Source organism: Rhyacophila brunnea, unplaced genomic scaffold, assembly GCF_057557595.1.
Source record: "Rhyacophila brunnea isolate RB1 unplaced genomic scaffold, BYU_Rbru_1.0 scaffold_14, whole genome shotgun sequence".
NCBI classification, from domain to species: Eukaryota; Metazoa; Arthropoda; class Insecta; order Trichoptera; family Rhyacophilidae; genus Rhyacophila; species Rhyacophila brunnea.
The window spans coordinates 7056178-7074623 of NW_028232796.1; the positions used below are offsets into that span (position 1 = coordinate 7056178).

Below are 18446 nucleotides of genomic sequence, written 5' to 3' on the forward strand. Positions count from 1 at the left end.
CCTGGAAAACAGTTCCCTGTTCCCAATAATAACTTTAACGTGAATATCGACCAAAGCTTAACTTTGGAATTTCTTCAGCGTTTTACTAATAAATCATATACAACTTTAATGCTTTTATCTGGCTTAAAAAACCTTGGATCTTGGAACTCTATTGATACATTATTAAAAAATGGTGTGTTAATTGTATTTAATTTCAAAACGAGGTTGGCATGTTGTAGTTCATTAGCGAGGTTTTGAAAAATTCTCGTGGAATTACGGAAACGAGTAAAACTTAGCTAGAAACGGTTAGTCCAGTTGCGGGTTTACCAACGTCGAGGCCCGAGGCGCTGACTGATTGTTATGATAGAAATAAAATAAAGACCACACATTCCATATCGTCACTGTTCTGGCAGAAGACACTAATTCGAAAAAATGACATATTGAGTTAGTTATACCAAAATGTTCCTTATTTCAAACTTTACCGTCTGGAAACCTTCTTAATAAATAAACAGTCTTTATTTTAAAGTAATCCTTTTTACGATTACTTAATAAACTCACATGATAGACCATTTTAAACATGTTAACAACTTCAAAGTCAAATTACTCAAAACTAGTATTCTCCAGTTAGTGTGTTCTGCCAGAACAGAGACGATATACAAATGTGCTTAGTGGTAAGCCTGGGTGCTTGTGATTGTTTCACAAATACACTACTGTCATTGGGTCTCTACGTCTGTTGTAGTGTTAAAAAGAATAAATAGAATTTAAAAATAAAAAGAATATCGATGTATTAATTGTTTCCTAGAATCACACCCAGTAACTAAAAGTTATTATTATTGAAGGAGGCAGTGATTGCACAATATAATAATATTAATTGTTATTTTTTTATGAGTAAGTACGTAGGTATCTGTTTGAGCTGTATGTCATATGTTTTTTTCAAGTTAATTTTAAGGATTTTGTTATCCTTTGGGTAATATATTATAGGTACGCGTCTTTTAAATTTAATAATTGTATGACTAATTTGCATTGTTTCAAGGCCCACTTTTTAAAATTCTGACGAATCGATTGCATTATCAGCATCCAAATAAAATTGCAGCCGATTAGGGTGTTATACGAATATTTCCTACATCATATCCATGTTAATAGGTATACTTCTTTATGACTAATGGAAAATGTTTTTGTCTATGTGAATTATGAATCATTCAACTGATTATGTTTTAATATTGGTATAGGATTATTTATCTATTAAAAAATATGCATAATTTTGAATACAAACTAGTAATTGGTATTACTGAGTAAACACACAAAGCTTACATTTTGGCTATGATAATCCACTTCCCAGGTTACACAATACAGACACAAATTAAGGTTAATACAAAATAATATACCTAAGTCAAAAGTAAAGACTTCATTAGTAAAGTAGGTAGTCAATTTATGATTTTTAAATAACGTAAATGGTATGGAGCCGTAATGAATTTTCATGTGAAAAATAACGGTAAGTTGTCGTTGTATTATTTTTGCTACGCGCTAAAAATGGTGAATGTTCATAACAATTCAATCAACTCGACTGGCAAGCTACTGTCGAAATTAATTTACTGTTCTACTGTTTACTGTTTGAAAGATTTATACGATAAGAAGACACAAAAATGTAGGGTATCGATTTGTAGATATTTTTCAGATGAATTAAGAAGATCCGGTTTAAAATTTTTGATTATTTTATTAATGCTTTCAACTAGTCGCGAAAGGATGCGTAACACTTTGGAAAAAATACGATATCACCTCATTTATTTATTTATTTGTTTAAAAAAAAAAACAAAAAAGTTTTGTACGTTCACAACATGAGATATAAATTATTTAAGAATAACTGTTTATTATCAAATGAGTTAAATAAAAATACAAAGCAATTAATATTAACCTCAGAAAGGAGAAGAAAACGTAAATAAAAGTACAAATAATAATAAACAATAAAATCAACGAATAATTCACAAGATTTTGAGAATGTAACATTCCATATATACCCACTAGCGTTTCATGTATGACCTACTAGTTAAAATTGTCGTAATTAGATAGGAGGCTCGTAGCATAATTGGTTAATGTACAGTTGGTGCGATACCAGTGGTTATACGGTTTCAAATCCCGTCGATCATCGTATATTTTTTCAAATATATTTTTTTCTAGTGTGTATACATCTGAGGTGTTTACGAATTATGTATGTTCAATAAAATAAAATGTCAAAAACTAAATATACAGTACATCACTGAAAATGTATATGCCTCTGAAGAGCGCATTGATTAGTCTCGCACCTCTCACTAATGGTGCCTGATAAGCCTGGCACCCAGAAGATGTCATGGCTGCAACCACGTAGGTAATAATTGACGGGCGTGTGACGGCAGACAAAAATCTTTAAAAAGCTTTAAGAGAGTGAAAAGCGACCATGCCTTGAAGAAAGGCTGTCGAATTATTAAAAGTAAAATAGTTATAGGTAAGTGCTAAAATAAAGACATCGAATAAATTTGTTCTGGACGCGCTATAAGCCTGTAGGAAACTTCAGAAGAGCTCCAGATAATTGACCAATAATAAGCTTGATTAAATCGTAATTTTAGGTCAACTAAATTCAATTGTGACCTTGTTGATTAGAATGCATTTTTTATCGACTGTATGTGTATAGTATTTATAATTTTACTATTGTATTTTATTGCAATCACACGCGTGTAAAAAATACATAGCGCATTTATAGCATCACATTATTACGGAGTAATATTTTTAATGTAAATATTCCCGGGAAATTGAAATAATTTATGGATTAGTTATGTATCTAATTTTTATATTAATCAAACAATGATACAGTAGATATGAAAACATGATAACTGTTCAATATTCTTTAAAAAAACAAACAAAACCGACTCGGGCCTCTCCAAATACACAGAGACATCCCCAAATGGGGACCATACGGGGGTGTAACAGACCTTATGGTGGAGCGAGATCAAAGGATAGTATCCGTGGCTTTATCCAACTGGCTTTCTCTTAGGTATGCTTACACGGTGTAGTTTAAATGTTAGAATATACCAATATTTGGCCACGTATATTTTTCGACTTGTACGTGGTGTAAACGAGAAATCTGCCATTCTTAGTGGTATTGACTTGTGTGTCGAGAGCATCAGGTGTTTGTTCTCCCAAGATGCAGAAATAACCTGCCATTGGTGATGCCAATTGGGAGGGCAATAACTAACTCTGTTCGATCAAATTGCTTCGGATGTTGATATATTCCACGTACGTGAGGATGAGTATATGTGGGTGATATTTTGTAAATTCTCAAAATAAGGTCCACTTAGTTCATTCGGTGTGCTTCAATGCTTTATACTTTTTGTACCTTTTACTTTACTTTTCACACTGTTTTTTTGTGATACTGCATATATTTATTTCTATTTTACACTGTTTATTTGTTTTTAAATATCATATTATTAACGTCTTCAATTTATAAATTGTAATTTTCAACGTATGTAAAAATAATTAAATTTGAATTTGAAAGGTTTATAGCATGGGTGGCCAACCTTTTCAGCAGCCGGGCCAGATTCTAAAAATAAGATTTCCTACCGGGCCACACAACCGTTTTTTTTATTATATAAAACAAAAAAGAAATATATATTATATATTAATAAAATAAAACAAAAATGAGAATCAAACATATTTATTAGATTAGACTTTTTTTAAATAATAAAAATTAAACAAAATAGGTAATATAAAAATAATAAATTTTAGTGATTAGTTTGATTTTGTGTGGCAGAGCTAAGTGCATCAATATCGATATCGGGTGAGGTTGTTCCTATACACAAACAGTTTTCCAAATGCACATCAGCGATTCGTGTTCTCACTCGGGATTTGATATGCTTTATCCGACTAAAAAGCTGTTCACACGTGTAAGTGTTTCCAAATAGCGACGTCATTATTAGAGTATGTAAAATGCAGGATATTTCTCCTTGTCCAAATATGTTTTGTAAAACTCTTCCAAACCAAAATGATGGAATTTCTCCTTTAACTGTTCATCGCAACATATTTCACAATGTTCCATTTGTAAATTTCCCGGTAATAAATTCACGTCTACGGAGAATGGCGTTGCAAATGCAACAAAAACCACACCGTGCTTTTTAAAATCTTGAACCAATATCGAATATCAATTTGCGAAATTAGCACATCTAGCGGCAACATTTCATATTATTTTTATTTTCTCACTGCTCCACGGGCCACAAGTTGACACCCAGCGGGCCGCATTTGGCCCGCGGGCCACAGGTTGGCCACCCATGGTTTAGAGGCTCTCTTGAAAAAACATTGCTTTGTGATAAACCACCATTGAGTGTATAAAATACGTATATAGCAATCAATGGTTATGTTGCCAGGATTTATTTTTATACTCAGATTGTGAAAAATGCGTAAAACAGATTATAGTGATGTTGGTACTTTCTGACAAAGAAACCACCGGCTGTGAAGAAGTAATACAAAAAAATATATATTGTGCAAAATTATTTCTAGTTACTTAAATCATTTATTGTCAGCTTCACTTCAATATATTTTAGCTTCATTTAATTACGATAATTCACTTTTCACTTGATATTTTCTTATGTTCTGAAATCGTCATCAAGTGTAAGTATGCAATAATTTGATACGTTGCATACAATAATTAGTATTTCGTATGCGGCACAGGTTTTTTAAGTATGACAAAACGTTGTATAAAAATAAACACAAATATATACTTGACATGCAACCACAAGATTACACTAATTAAATATTGAGTTTAACGTAAAACGTTTGCAACTCATGGTATGAAGAGAATAATGAAGTAACCTAACGACATTGAAGAAACCATAATTATTCATAGAGATAGAGCCTTATACCCTGTTTACACGGGAATGCGACAACTGGACGCCAGGACAATTGGACGCCGCACTGTCGTAGACACGTAAACAGAACGTAGACGATGAATTTTAATCAGTTTCTATCTACTACTTCGTAGTTTTAATTCATTTCACTCTTAACATAATGTTTTTTTTATTGCGGATTGAGAATTACCATGCCTAAGGCTTTATATAACAATAAAAACTCCTTTTTTGTTGGAACTGAAACATATGGACGATTAAATCATTATTTACGATTGTATATTTAAATTGTCACCAACTATTAAACCATAATATAATAATTTAAATATACATAATAATATTAAATACATTTTTTAAAGGCACGTATAAGTACCTAACGTCTATTTATTTTCGAATTGCGTGGCGTCCAGTTTTCCCGGCGCCAAATCGTCTTAGACCCGTTTACACGTACCGTACGTATTATCACGACCATAAAAAAATGCACGTGTAAATATATATTATCATGCAAGTTGCAAGATTGCATGCATGAAGCTCCTGAATTTTCACGCGACAGTTGGGATTTGTTCTGTATCTGCGCCTGCGTAGTAGAACGATAGTGGTGAACTTGCCGGTAAAAAAACGAACTAAACCGCGCAGACTCGTTTTGAGAATAACCGATTTTGACGACCTATACAAGTACTATAAAATGACAACATCGCGTCTCGCTTACTCTTGAAGAATGAGATTGGCGAGACAGTCAGCACTTTTACGTGTAAATAGTTATTATCGCGATAGTTTAAAGTACACACTATTGCTGCAAGTAAATTCATGCACATGTACAGGTGCTATAAATGAATAAAAGTGGACCTTTGTAATTTTGAGTGCATATAGGTAAAATTAAAAATTGTAGTAAGTAACAAAAGCTGCCGAACAATTTAAATTTAAAAAATCTTAAAGTTGGCAATATGACGTCGCATATTTTATAAAAGCACCAAATTGGCTTTTGTGGCGATCAAGTTGGACGGTCCGATGGGTTAAACAAAATAAAACGTACAAGAGTATGGAATGCAATACATTGTCTCCGAAGTGCGGGGAAACGCAATGTCGTGAAGCAAGAATAAATGAGAACACTTCGGGGAGGCCTTTATCCCGCTATCGATGCACAGCGGCTTCTGCTGATGATGATTACAAAAAATATATTATAGTCTATCTATGACTTATGTGATTGTTTTCATAATGGGTCAATACATGTAGGTACATACATCAACTTAAAAAAAATATCATTAAATACCAACAAGTAATCGCTGAGAATCTTAGCATAAATTGCTTTCTACTTTCAAAGGTTAATTTGGTACACAATAAAGGCAGAATAACATGAAATAATATTAATCTGTATGTACAATGTGATGACAGTTTACTTAACAGGTTTATTAATCTTAAGACATATGATTTTATGATATAACGTTTTAAAGATTTGTCTTAATAGATTAAATTAAGTACCTACACAGTGTTAATTGAATATGGTTCTTCTTTAGCGTAGCGTAAGCTCAGTCGCACATTAAAAATAGTCTCGACTGGGAGATTGTCATAAATCAAAACTGGGCGCAATCTTGCAACTTTCTTCCGCGTACATAGGCAAGGCCATACCGGGATAGTAACGTCACGCGGCTAGGCGAAATTAATGAAAAAACAGGTCTTGCACATGTGCTTGTGCGATACTTAGGTATTATACCATTGTCCCGTGTCGGGTAATATTATTGTTGCTAACGATACCAGCTATTTTGTTCAAACTAATTTGTCGCATTCGAGCTGTATGTTGATGTACCTATATTATATTTCATAATATGTTTTGTATGCCAATAAAATCACATCGACATATTCGACGTGATGTTATCCAGACGAGTTGAGATATGCAACCCCGCTTAGCTCTTACTGGAGAAAAAAATCATCGGCAAAATTTACAAATTCCGTCCAGAATTGGATTGATTTTTTTTTCATTTTGCTTTCGAATCTCATTGTGTTTATTTATTACTGGTAGCAATTTCTATAATTCTTGAGATTCTCAGTGATAATTTCTTGAGAAACGAGAATAAACTTACCTCACTATTTCTCGAAACGAGAGATCTCGATTATAAGTTATAATTTAGATATTATTCCTTTCTCGCACAAAACATTTAAAAATGTATAATACATTATTGGAATCTAAATACACCCACGATAGCCGCGCGACTTAAGCGTCGGCCTATAGCGTCGTGGGTCGCATGTTCGAATCCTAGGTCTGGCTAGTACACAATATATTATTTATCAATTTGTGTATGATTCAGAGTATTGACCTAATATGTTGAGCAAATGGGTGACATCCATTTCTCGTAAAAAAAACACAACCTATTAATACAAACCTTTTCTCTGTGGAGGCCCATATGATCATATTAGGATCGAATATGGTCGAAAAAAAATGATAAATAATTTATCTGATTTTAATAAACTAAACATGTGATGCCTCAATGCAAAAAATCGACATGATTCAGTAGAGACAATTTTAGGTGTGCGTCCTGGCTAAAAGATCAATCGTATTATCTGTCACCCTATCGTGACAAATACGTAGAATTTATTGACACGCCTATCAAAACTCTTGTTCTATGTAGTATCACCAATATAATAGAACTTGTCTTATTCAGTGCATGTAGATTATCTACCATAATAAAATTTGTTATCTGTTTTCAACGCCGACATTTTTAACAACAAATGATGGAGTAAATATTTAAATTATCAACAAAAGAAAATTTACACAATATCTATTGTTTTATTTCCGTTCAAAATATTATGAAGTGAACTATATAATATAATATGTGTGAGCATAAACATGTTCAATGTAACCTTTCGTGTTGCATTATTGGTCATGTGTATCATAATATTGTGAATATTATAAACAACAATCTAATATCGAAACGTACTCGAGAAATGTGACAGTTTGTAAATAGGTAGTACCTAGTTGTCCTTCGAACTTTGTTATATGGATTGTTGCTCAGAATCAAGTTTAGCATATGTTTTTATGGATTTCGTTGAGTAGTTATATATTTTGATTTTGTCAGGTAAGACAAAGTATAAACACAGTAAAAAGAAGCTATAAAAAGCTAAAAAAATTTGATAAAGCTAATGATTGAATTATCTGTAAGCACATCTCGAGAAGTATCAATTTATACATCGTATTATTTAAGGGGTGACTTCCGGTAAGTGAAGAACTTTGAGCTTACCCAGAGCCATCTTACGATACAAAGCCTGAGCATTTCTTTTTGTACAAGTAAATTTCACAAACGAGTGGTCCTACTCTTCAGCTGTCAAAATTAGATCCCAGATTGACTGACATATTGATTTGCAAAACCACATTAATTATAAACTCTTTCTCATTTCGAATTGAATTATAAAAATTTCGCAAATCAAGTGTATCACCTATCAGTGTTATTTACAAATATACATTCTTGTTATTCATCAGCTGTCAAAGTCAGACTATTCCTTCATACAAAAAATTCTTATTATTAATAACACTAAATCACATGAACTCCAAGATACGTTAAATCAATCAGTTTTTAACGAAATCAATTAAAATGCTCTTACAAGTAAACATGACAGACACGTCAGTATAAGCACTCTATAAAATAATGATAGGTCACTCATATACAGCAGCGGTAGGGATAGTTTCCGAATGCTTCGGCTTGTACTTAAGTCGGTTTTGGCTTACCCCATCAATACACCGCTATTTGAAGCAGTGACGTCCCTAGACAAAATGCCGCCCCTAAGCAGCGCCTAAATGCCGCCCCATTTTTATAATATAGTATTTTTCATCATCCTTTCATGACTACAATATCTAAGAAATGTATTATATGGATACATTACTAACAAAATATATACCATTAAATCTAATTTAAATGCCATCTCTACTTCAACAGATAATATTGCGTGTCCACGTTTTCAGATACATTTAAATATACACCTGACAACTTTCAATAATATTTGGATAAATTAATTAGGCCCGTATGTACCTACCTATAATTCGCACATATGCACGTGTCATTGCTGGTCATCATGTACGTGACGTCCAAAGACAACGGAAATAAACTAGACATCGCGAACCCGACAAAAAAAAAATCAGACCTGTTTATGTCAATTCATACATTTTGTTTCCAACAAGTGAGCTGAATGTTTAATGGAAAGATATTTCCGTTATTACTAAGTTTAGGTAGGTACCTATTTCTATATATTATACTGAATGATTCTCCTCGATTTGCCACCCTTCAATTAACTGCCACCCCCAAGCGACGCTCAATCTGCCTACCCCCACGGGACGTCACTGATTTGAAGTAATGGCAGACAGAGAAAATATTGACAAAAACATCCGGTATCAAAATTGGCACAAAACTATGATTAAAAAGTTACTGGTAATGAATTCTTCTTCGGCCTTGTCTGCCCCTTAATCAGTCTTCTCGCGTCATTCCAGGATATGCCAGTATTGTGGAGGTATGTTGATGTATAGAGTCAACTGTCCCGCTATATATTGTGTTCAGACAGCTTGCATAAGAATGTATAGATAATGATGTATACGGGCTTTTGTAAACGGAAACACTCGTGGACATTTAGATAGTTTATATTTTTGTATAACGCAAAAATGCTACTTTACACCTTTCATTGATAATAATTACACGGCAGTGGATAAAGGTTTTTAATGGTATACATAGGTATACGATATTTTAACTTTGAAACTTAAGAATAGACGTATATGTCGTAAATATATGAACATTATGTAGTAAGGTTGGTACGTAAGTCGCGTATATATTGAAGTGATCAAATTTCTGACATTTCCGTTCTGGTTTTCTCTATGCTCATTTTTAGAGCATAGATATGTCAGTTGTATGGAGTTAGATAAAACCTCTACACTAGCGTCCTTGCTTCATAGTATACACTCTGTAGATAGTATTCAGCGGTCTTCCAGGATGCTAGAATCCAGTTGGCTTGAAGAACATGCAAGCCAGGTCAACGTCGCCTCTTCACTCACAGCGTTATGAGATTGGTTCGCTCTCTTATCTCCTTGTTACTTTCCGTATCCGTTGCAAACATTAATATTCTCGCAGTTTAGTATACGAATGCTCTGAATCTTCATAAGGTGCTAGAATTCGCTACCGTAAAGCAGCAACGTCAAAATATAAGCATCGAATAGGCCGCATTTGATTTTAAATAATATAATATTCTAATAATCCTTTGCAATGTAAAAACTATACAACTACTTAAAAGATTTTAAAACGATATCTAATTACAAACTTTTCATTTTGTCAGGTATTTGAATGTTTAAAATATTATTTTCATTATGCATTCAATTTCTATCCGTAAATACATGTACATTCGTCATCTCAATCTTCCAATGCGGTAACTTGTTTTTTTCTCTTCTAATATTTTTTGCACTATTTTTTTCTCTGCATAATGTAATCATCAGGTAACTCATAAATCAATGTAAACCATTCTAAATTATTTGGTAAATTTTATAATTCAATTTCCCAACAATATTGAAACCAAAACACGCGGTTGTGGTATAGAGGTGATACAGAATATATTTTTATTTTACATTCGTACAAAAGTGCATCTCCCATATTGAAAACAAACATTATAACAATGAAAGAAAATATTATCTCAATAGCAATACCTAACACATCAAAACCGTTTGAAAAAATAAATAAACATATTTATGCTGAATTTATAATCATCGCATATCGGTACGTGTACTTTACCGTTTAATGTACATAATAATTTGAAAACATCTCATGCATATCCACACTAGAAAAAATCATTTTGTAGAAAAAATACGAAACCCGAGGGGAATTGAACCTGTATCTACTGGATTCGCGCCAATATGTTTTTCCAATTAAGCTACGGGCATCTTAGTTAATTACAACAATTTTAACTAGTATGTAGTTGTTACATAAACTATTTATAACGCAATTCGATAAGCATTAATTCATCCAGCAGATACAGATTCAAGTCGTGTCGTATTTTTTTCTACAAAATATTTGTAGTGTATAATATGCATGATATGATTTCAAATTACGTATATTCAATACATAGAATATTACATTCTCAAATCTTGTGTCTTATTCGTTGAATAAATAAATAATTTACTTCTTTATCGTTAAGCCTAGTATGTACTCAAGAAACTTCTTTTGTTATCGATATATTCCACTTACGTGAGAATGATTTTTTGACAGATGTTATCAATTAATGATATTTATTAAAATAGGGTCTGTTTAACTCACTCATTATGATAACTGCATTAAGTTTGTCACTATTATTGCTATATGTTATAATATTTTACTGTATTATCTACCTCGAGGCTTATTATTTGGTTGTTTGTTTTGTAAACATCTAAATGTTATTCTTAATATACCTATCGAAATTACACTTTGAAACGTTCACAATGCCGTTAATCAAATTGAAAATGAAACACAGTAATCTTTTGGAGAGATTCGGCGTATACTTGTTGGATATTCATGATATTATCATTTCATTTGGTATTCATCCATTTCCTCAGAGTTTTTCCATTTAAAATTTCCAACTTAAAATTATTTAGGAATTATTCAAACTATCCCTTTCCAATGTAGTTTATTTTCTACATCAATCACACAGTATTGGCACAAACTATAATATTACATGAACATAAATTTAAACTTCGGTACTCATACTTGATGAAGCAGCCAAAATGGCTATCGCATTCAAATGCCGGGTCTGGCGAAATCGTATTTTGTTTTTTAAATGTGTATTTGGACCCAGAGTATTGACCCAATATGTCGAACAAATAGCTACAGCATTAATCTGGTACTAATATGATCAACTTACGATCACATATTGTAGTGATTTAATGTTACTTATGATTGCCTGTTAGCTTATCTGGAGATATATCTAGAGTCTAGACATACCTTACATGCGATTCCAGTAACACAGAAGAAGGCATACGCGTCAAGGGTATCTAAGGTATGACGTGTCAAGATGAAGAAGAGAGGCGAGACTCGTTACACATGTAAATTGTGTGATTTTCTTCTACACAACACAGGTTGTTTGCAAAAAATATTACACTCTTCGAAATTATTAAACTGTTTTCTATTGTTTCTGAAAGTTTAATTTAAATATTCCCATAAATAACCCAATAAACTAAAATTACATTATTTTTTTCGACCATGTCCGATCCTAATAAGAATATGGGCCTCCACAGAGTGGATGTTTGTATTAACAGATTTTGTTTTAACGAGATATGGATGTCAGCCACTTGCTCAACCTATTAGGTCCATACTCTGACTCATACACAAATCAAAAAACAATATGTGTACACTTGCCAGACCCGGGATTTGAACCTGGTACCCACGGCGCTATAGGCCGACGCTTAAGCCCCGCGGCCACGTTACATTATTTACTATAAAATACCAATCTCACTCAAATTTGTCCGGGGACCAGAGCGTTGGAGCGGACCCTTTTTTTTAGTTGCCCCGCTCCAGCTCCGCTCCGGGACCTAATACTTTCTCCGGCTCCACTCCAGGGTCTGCTCCGCTCTGGGTCAAAAGTATTATATGTATACAAATGTTGAAAAAATAAAAAAAAATAAGCAGTTTTAAAATAATCGTCATTTTCATTTTTAATTCTGTTAAATAAAATTTAACAACAGCAAATCGGTCTCCCATTATTTGCCTCTTCTGTCAAAAAAGTGAGGTTATTTATCACTCAGAAGTGTTGCCATATTTAAAATAATTCCAGTATTGCGAAGTGTCAAAATATATTATTTTCATTGGATTTTAGGACGAAAATTTAATAATAAAAAAAACATCCGGAGTAGTCGAGCAGTACAAATTTTTGATGCTCCGGGTAAAATCCCATTGCTCCAGCGCTCCGTGCTCCTGCTCCGAGCTCCGCTCCAATGCTCTGCCGGGAACAGCGCTAGATTTATAAAAATCTGCCGGGCTGAAAGTGTTATTAAAAGATAATTTATATGTAGCCAATATCAAGTAGAATGTTAACATGAATTAAGTATAGTGTATTATTAAGATATTCTTATTTATGTCCAGTTTTCGACCGGTCTATTGACGGTGCCAACAACAACACCCCCAAAAATGGCTAATTGCTCCGCTACCGAAAGTGGCGCGTCGCATTTCGGACGAGTGAATCAGCCCAAATGATGGCACCGCCAGCGGCCGCCGCGAAGAGATGGAGGGAAGAGGAGGGCGCGTCGGAGGCTGATGCGGCCGCCGTGGCTCGAGGCCTGACAGTTACACTTGACTTGTCGCGCAGGCTGCATCTTCCGGGACGCACAATTCGGCGCTCGCATTTAAATCGCGCCGGAAAATCAAACCCAATTAGTACATTACTGTCCTCTGCGTTTGTCCGCTCGCGGTGTGCGCGCTGTGTGTTTGTTACTATTTATTTTGTAATAGTATACTGATTATTGTTTATTTATTGTATTGATCGACGTGTGCGCCGATCGAACAGGTGAGTTCGAACTGAGGATATAACTGTTCTGTTTTCAATTTGGCCGATTTATCTGTGTGAAACAGGCATTAGTTTTGGATCCTTCTTAATGTTTATAATAAAAAAACTATGTGAATTTTAGTAAGTAGCTTCATACCATATATATAATATCATAAATTTGAAAGAATTTTCCTTTTATAAAATTTATATATGATTCAATTAAGTATATTATGCTTCGTATCTTTGAACTCCGCCTCTAGGATGAAAATGATGTAATTTATTATAAAAATACTTTTTTTTACATATTGTATCTATTTATTTAATTTAATTTAATACAAAAGAATATCATTTAATGTAATTTTATACGAGGTTATCAGGTAAAGAGGCGTATCACTATAGTAAAAAGTGCAAAGTTATAAAATGTATACTCTACCTTATTTTACACATTAATATAATATATCAAATATATTAAAGATAACCCTCTTTTTAGGGACGAAGCCTAAAAATATGAAAATGAGTCAAAAAATACATTTGTGACATTTTCATGTAACGAGAAAATGCTTTTATTTTAATGTAATTTTTTGCATACAAAAATAATAAATAGTTACTACAGCTATTTTAATATGTAAACCACAAAAGGCTCCATATTATGTAAGAAGATTTGGTACATACATATAGTTTTTTTTAAGCCATAATGAGCTGAATTTGATTGGTCTATTACAAACTTTTCACTAACTATTGTATTAACAAACTATTTGTAGCTCGTCACGGAATAACTCTTTCAGGCGATACTTTGGAATGCTGAATATGAATTTGTAAGAGATTTAATTAAATGGTCTCGACTTGAGAAATTCGATGTACATACGTAAATTTTAAAATATGTATACGTCATATTAAAAATCAGCAGAGACGCCGATGTTTTTTATTATGCAAAAACACATTATAAGTTGTCTGTACCTACTAGCTTAAGATAATCAGATTTTTGACGATAGTCTGAAAGTGCCATTCAAAGTTTGATAATGCAAGGACAAAATAAGTGTATTTTGCGAAGTTTGACCCCTAATGTAGTGCCTCAATATATTTTGTTAATAAGGCATAATATTAAACGTTACAAAATATTATATTTTCTCTAATGATGTCATCATAATAATAATATTCAGATACGTGTTTTTTACAAAAAGGCTTTAGTATTAGTCACCAATTTTTATATGAAGATACCTAACTAAATAAAATAACTAGCAATTTTATACGAAAGGTATTTCACTAACAAAAACACCTCCCTTTGTTATCTTTACAGAAGATTCTTAATTAAGGTTTCAAAGTCTTTTTATTTAGATATTATTATTATTAATCGAAAGCTTTCCAGCCCCTCTTTGAAGAGCTTTTTTTAACGGTTTTTCAGAATGACAAAAATATAACGTAGGATAATGATACAAGATAGAACAGCACTGAGATATCATCAGGACGTTTTCATGAATCGTTAACAAAATTTGTGGCCAAACTGCTGTAAAATTAACCCATTATATTATCCATACTTGCATAATTCAACACGCGAACAGATTCACAAGCGTATTAAAAAACTATTACCTATTTACTGTTATATTGAATTACTAAGTATTCCATAATAAAACGATAATTATTATTTGTTGACAACTTTCTTTCAGAATAAATAACGTTTAATAACACAGGACTTTTTTAAAGTTTACAGACAATTACACCCCCAGATTTTTTGCACTCATCAATAATGCAGTAATCATAAAGTAAATAAATAATTTGTAAAAAACCTTGGAATTAAAATATAGTTTCGTTTTCAGTTGGAACTCAATTTTCAGCGGCAATAAATTTTCATTTATAGTTGGTAGCCTGGTGTCGCGTTTTTGATCCTACACCTGGCAAATATGCGTGTTATTTTCAGCGTGTGCTATTATTTGATCTGGAGCAAGGACCTATTGGGTTAGACAACAGTTAACAGCCATTTCTCTAAAAGTCGATATAACCTACACTATGTGGATGCTCATAATATGATCTGCTTAGAGCGAACAATATGTTAATTTTAATTTTATATTCTTTCCGATAGAATATATTTTATTTTCATACTATTATTACATTGCTAATACAATATAATATTACGGCAGTACCAAACATATATACCTAGGTATCTACTATATATAGAACACTCCTTTCATCTGTATTGTTATAAACATTTGGATAATCTTGACTATCATGCGGACTACTTCTATTTTTAGTACCTATTCTTGAAAATAATGCCATACCATGCCGTCGGCACGGTCGTTGGACGATTCGTCCTTTTTGAAAAATAAAAATAGTGTTTTAAGCAAAATGTGTTCAATATTTTAGAGTCTTGGAATTGGCTACGATTATCTGATAAATAATTGCGAAGGGAGTATTTCTATGTATATCGGAACACTATATCTGTTTATTTAACTGTATCTGAAGTTCTAATAAAGAAGAGGGTCTGTTAACCGGAAGTTTAATAAGTATTGTTTTTATAATTCAAATAAGTACTTCGTTGATTATATTATAAAATTTATAATATTCTCTTTCAATTTTAAATAAAATTAGTTATCTAAGTTTAGATTCTAAACAATAAGAAGGAAACTATGAATTTAAATAAAAGTATTAAATTTTGAAATACCTAACTGCTTACCCTCCCATGTTTCACTACCTGGGTGAGTGTTCTTAACCACTAAGCTACCGATCCGTCTACTACGACTCATGCGAATTAATTTTAACTACCACGTTACCTACTTCTGTGAGTCTATTCTATACACAACGCTGATTATCGAGTGATAAATATTACCACTTTATCATATTTATGTATTGAGGTATTATAATTGTTACAATGAGTTAGCCGTCTAAACAGTCAAAACTTTCTATCTCGCTCTAAAGTTAACACAGCCAAGAGAGGTGCTGTTAAAACATAGCACTTATTTATTGTAACTGTTACAATAAATAAGTGCTATGTTTTATTTATTGTACGTGTTACAATAAGTGTTAATAAAACGATACAAACCTACGATAGATAGCTGCCGTAGAGGCCGAAAAGCAGTCTCCGGTATAGAATAGACCAGGGGGGGGGCAGACTGCGGCCCGCGGGCCGCATGTGGCCCGCCGGGTATTTTTTCGCGGCCCGCCATCATTAATTGTACTCCTGATTACGAATAACTTTTTAAAAAAATATTGACAATAGATTAAAATTTGAAGAATTTATTGTTTTGTAGATGTATTATCTCAGTACGTCTTCATTGCGTCTCGTCTCACACTATGTAACCACTATTTTCTACGCTGAACATCGATTTCAATAAATATTGATAGTGTGCCGACAGAGCTACAACTTGAGATTATTGACCTGCAGTGTGACACTGATTTAAGAGAATTGCATCGTCATGAAGAAATCTCCAAATTTTACGATGCCCTTAATTCAGACAAATTCGGCCAACTTAAAGATTATGCATGAAAAATGTTCGTTATTTTTGGATCAACCTATATATGTGAACAAACATTTTCGATCATGAACCTCAATAAAAATTCTTTACGATTAAATATCTCCGATGCCCATTTACAAGTAGTTTTGAAAATATCAACTACAAAATAACACCTGAATTTTAAAAATGTTCAAAAATGTACAACAGTTTCATTTTTCTCATTATTTTTTTTGTAATGTTTATTTTTCGTGAAAATAAATAGTGTATATCTAAAAATGGTATTTTACTTGCGGCCCGCCGCTCATTTTGAATTCTTGAATTTGGCCCTCCATCCAAAAAGTTTGCCCCCCCCTGGAATAGACGCTCTGAAGTGCTTAAACGGTACTGTTCGGTTATGAGGAATACAGCGGAAAACACATTTTGAAAATACCCGATATACTGGATTATTTGTTAGTTTGGGTTAGGTTAGGTTAGGTTTGGTTAGGTCAACCTAACAAATAATCCAGTATATCGGCTATTTTAAAAATGTGTTTTCCGCTGTATTCCTCATAATAAGTCTTGTGCATATTAAATAATATTGAATAAAACATATTACTTGAATTGATTAATTTAAATAAAATATTATTAAATGCTTATGTAAATTTATTACAAATGAGTTCAGCGTAGAAATAATAAAAAAAGGCATTCATTAAATAATTTGTTATGTTTTGTGCAAAAGTGTTGTCGCCGATGCACGCAATAAAAAATCTCAGTAACAATATAAATTGCCTGAAAGTAAAGCAAAGTGATTGTTCTATATTACGATGATGTAAGGTACCGCGGTGAGAACTAACCAAAGGCGTTTACTTCATGAGAAAAATCGTTCATTACAAGTCTCACTAATTTATTAATTTAATTAGAATGCCTCTCTATGAATGATATATGGGTTTTTTAAATATTAAAACATCATTTTGTATTCAACCACCGCCATCTTTAGATTAATGAAGCCCGATCATAACTTTTTGCACAAGCAACGAGTGGTCCACTTTTCAGCTGTCAAAATCAGATCCCAGATTGCTTGACATATTGATTCGCCCTTTCTCGTTTCAAATTGAATTATGAAAAATTCTCAAATCAAATAAATGAACGGTACTGTTCGGTTATCAGGAATACAGTGGAAAACACATTTTGAAAATAGCCGAAAAACTGGATTTTTTTGTTAGCTTAACCTAACCTAACCTAATCTAACCTAACCCAACCTAACCTAACCTAAACTAACCCAAACTAACAAATAATCAAGTATATCGGGTATTTTCAAAATGTGTTTTCCTCTGTATTACTGATAACCGAACAGTACCAAATTAACTAGGTAGTGTTATTTATAAATAATATACATTCCTGTTATTCATCAGCTGTCTAAGTCAGACTAGTCCTTCACACAAAAACCGGTGATAGTATCGATTTTCAAAAAATATGTAGCATTGATCTATGCATTACATTTGTAGAAAGTGTATTAATGCTAGTGTATTATTTATCATTTAACTCATTTATCCAAATCAAACCATTCCCTGTGCCAAGGCTTAATTTGATCGTCACTTCCAATTATAAGTAACACAGAACCACTGAATTAGATGAACTCCAAGGTCTCCAAGATACGAGTACGTTAAAATAATCTGAAACTAAGAATAATCCAACAAGT

The 18446-nt window shown here is 32.7% G+C and overlaps 1 protein-coding gene across 1 annotated transcript in view; it reads left to right on the forward strand.

The window, feature by feature from the left end:
• The first annotated feature begins 13121 nt into the window (after positions 1-13121).
• LOC147075568 (uncharacterized) overlaps positions 13122-18446 on the forward strand; it is a 60804-nt gene continuing 55479 nt past the window's right edge. Inside the window, exon 1 of the mRNA XM_085941861.1 lies at positions 13122-13343. The gene's annotated coding sequence lies outside the window, so the exon portion shown is untranslated. The remainder of the gene's footprint in view (positions 13344-18446) is intronic.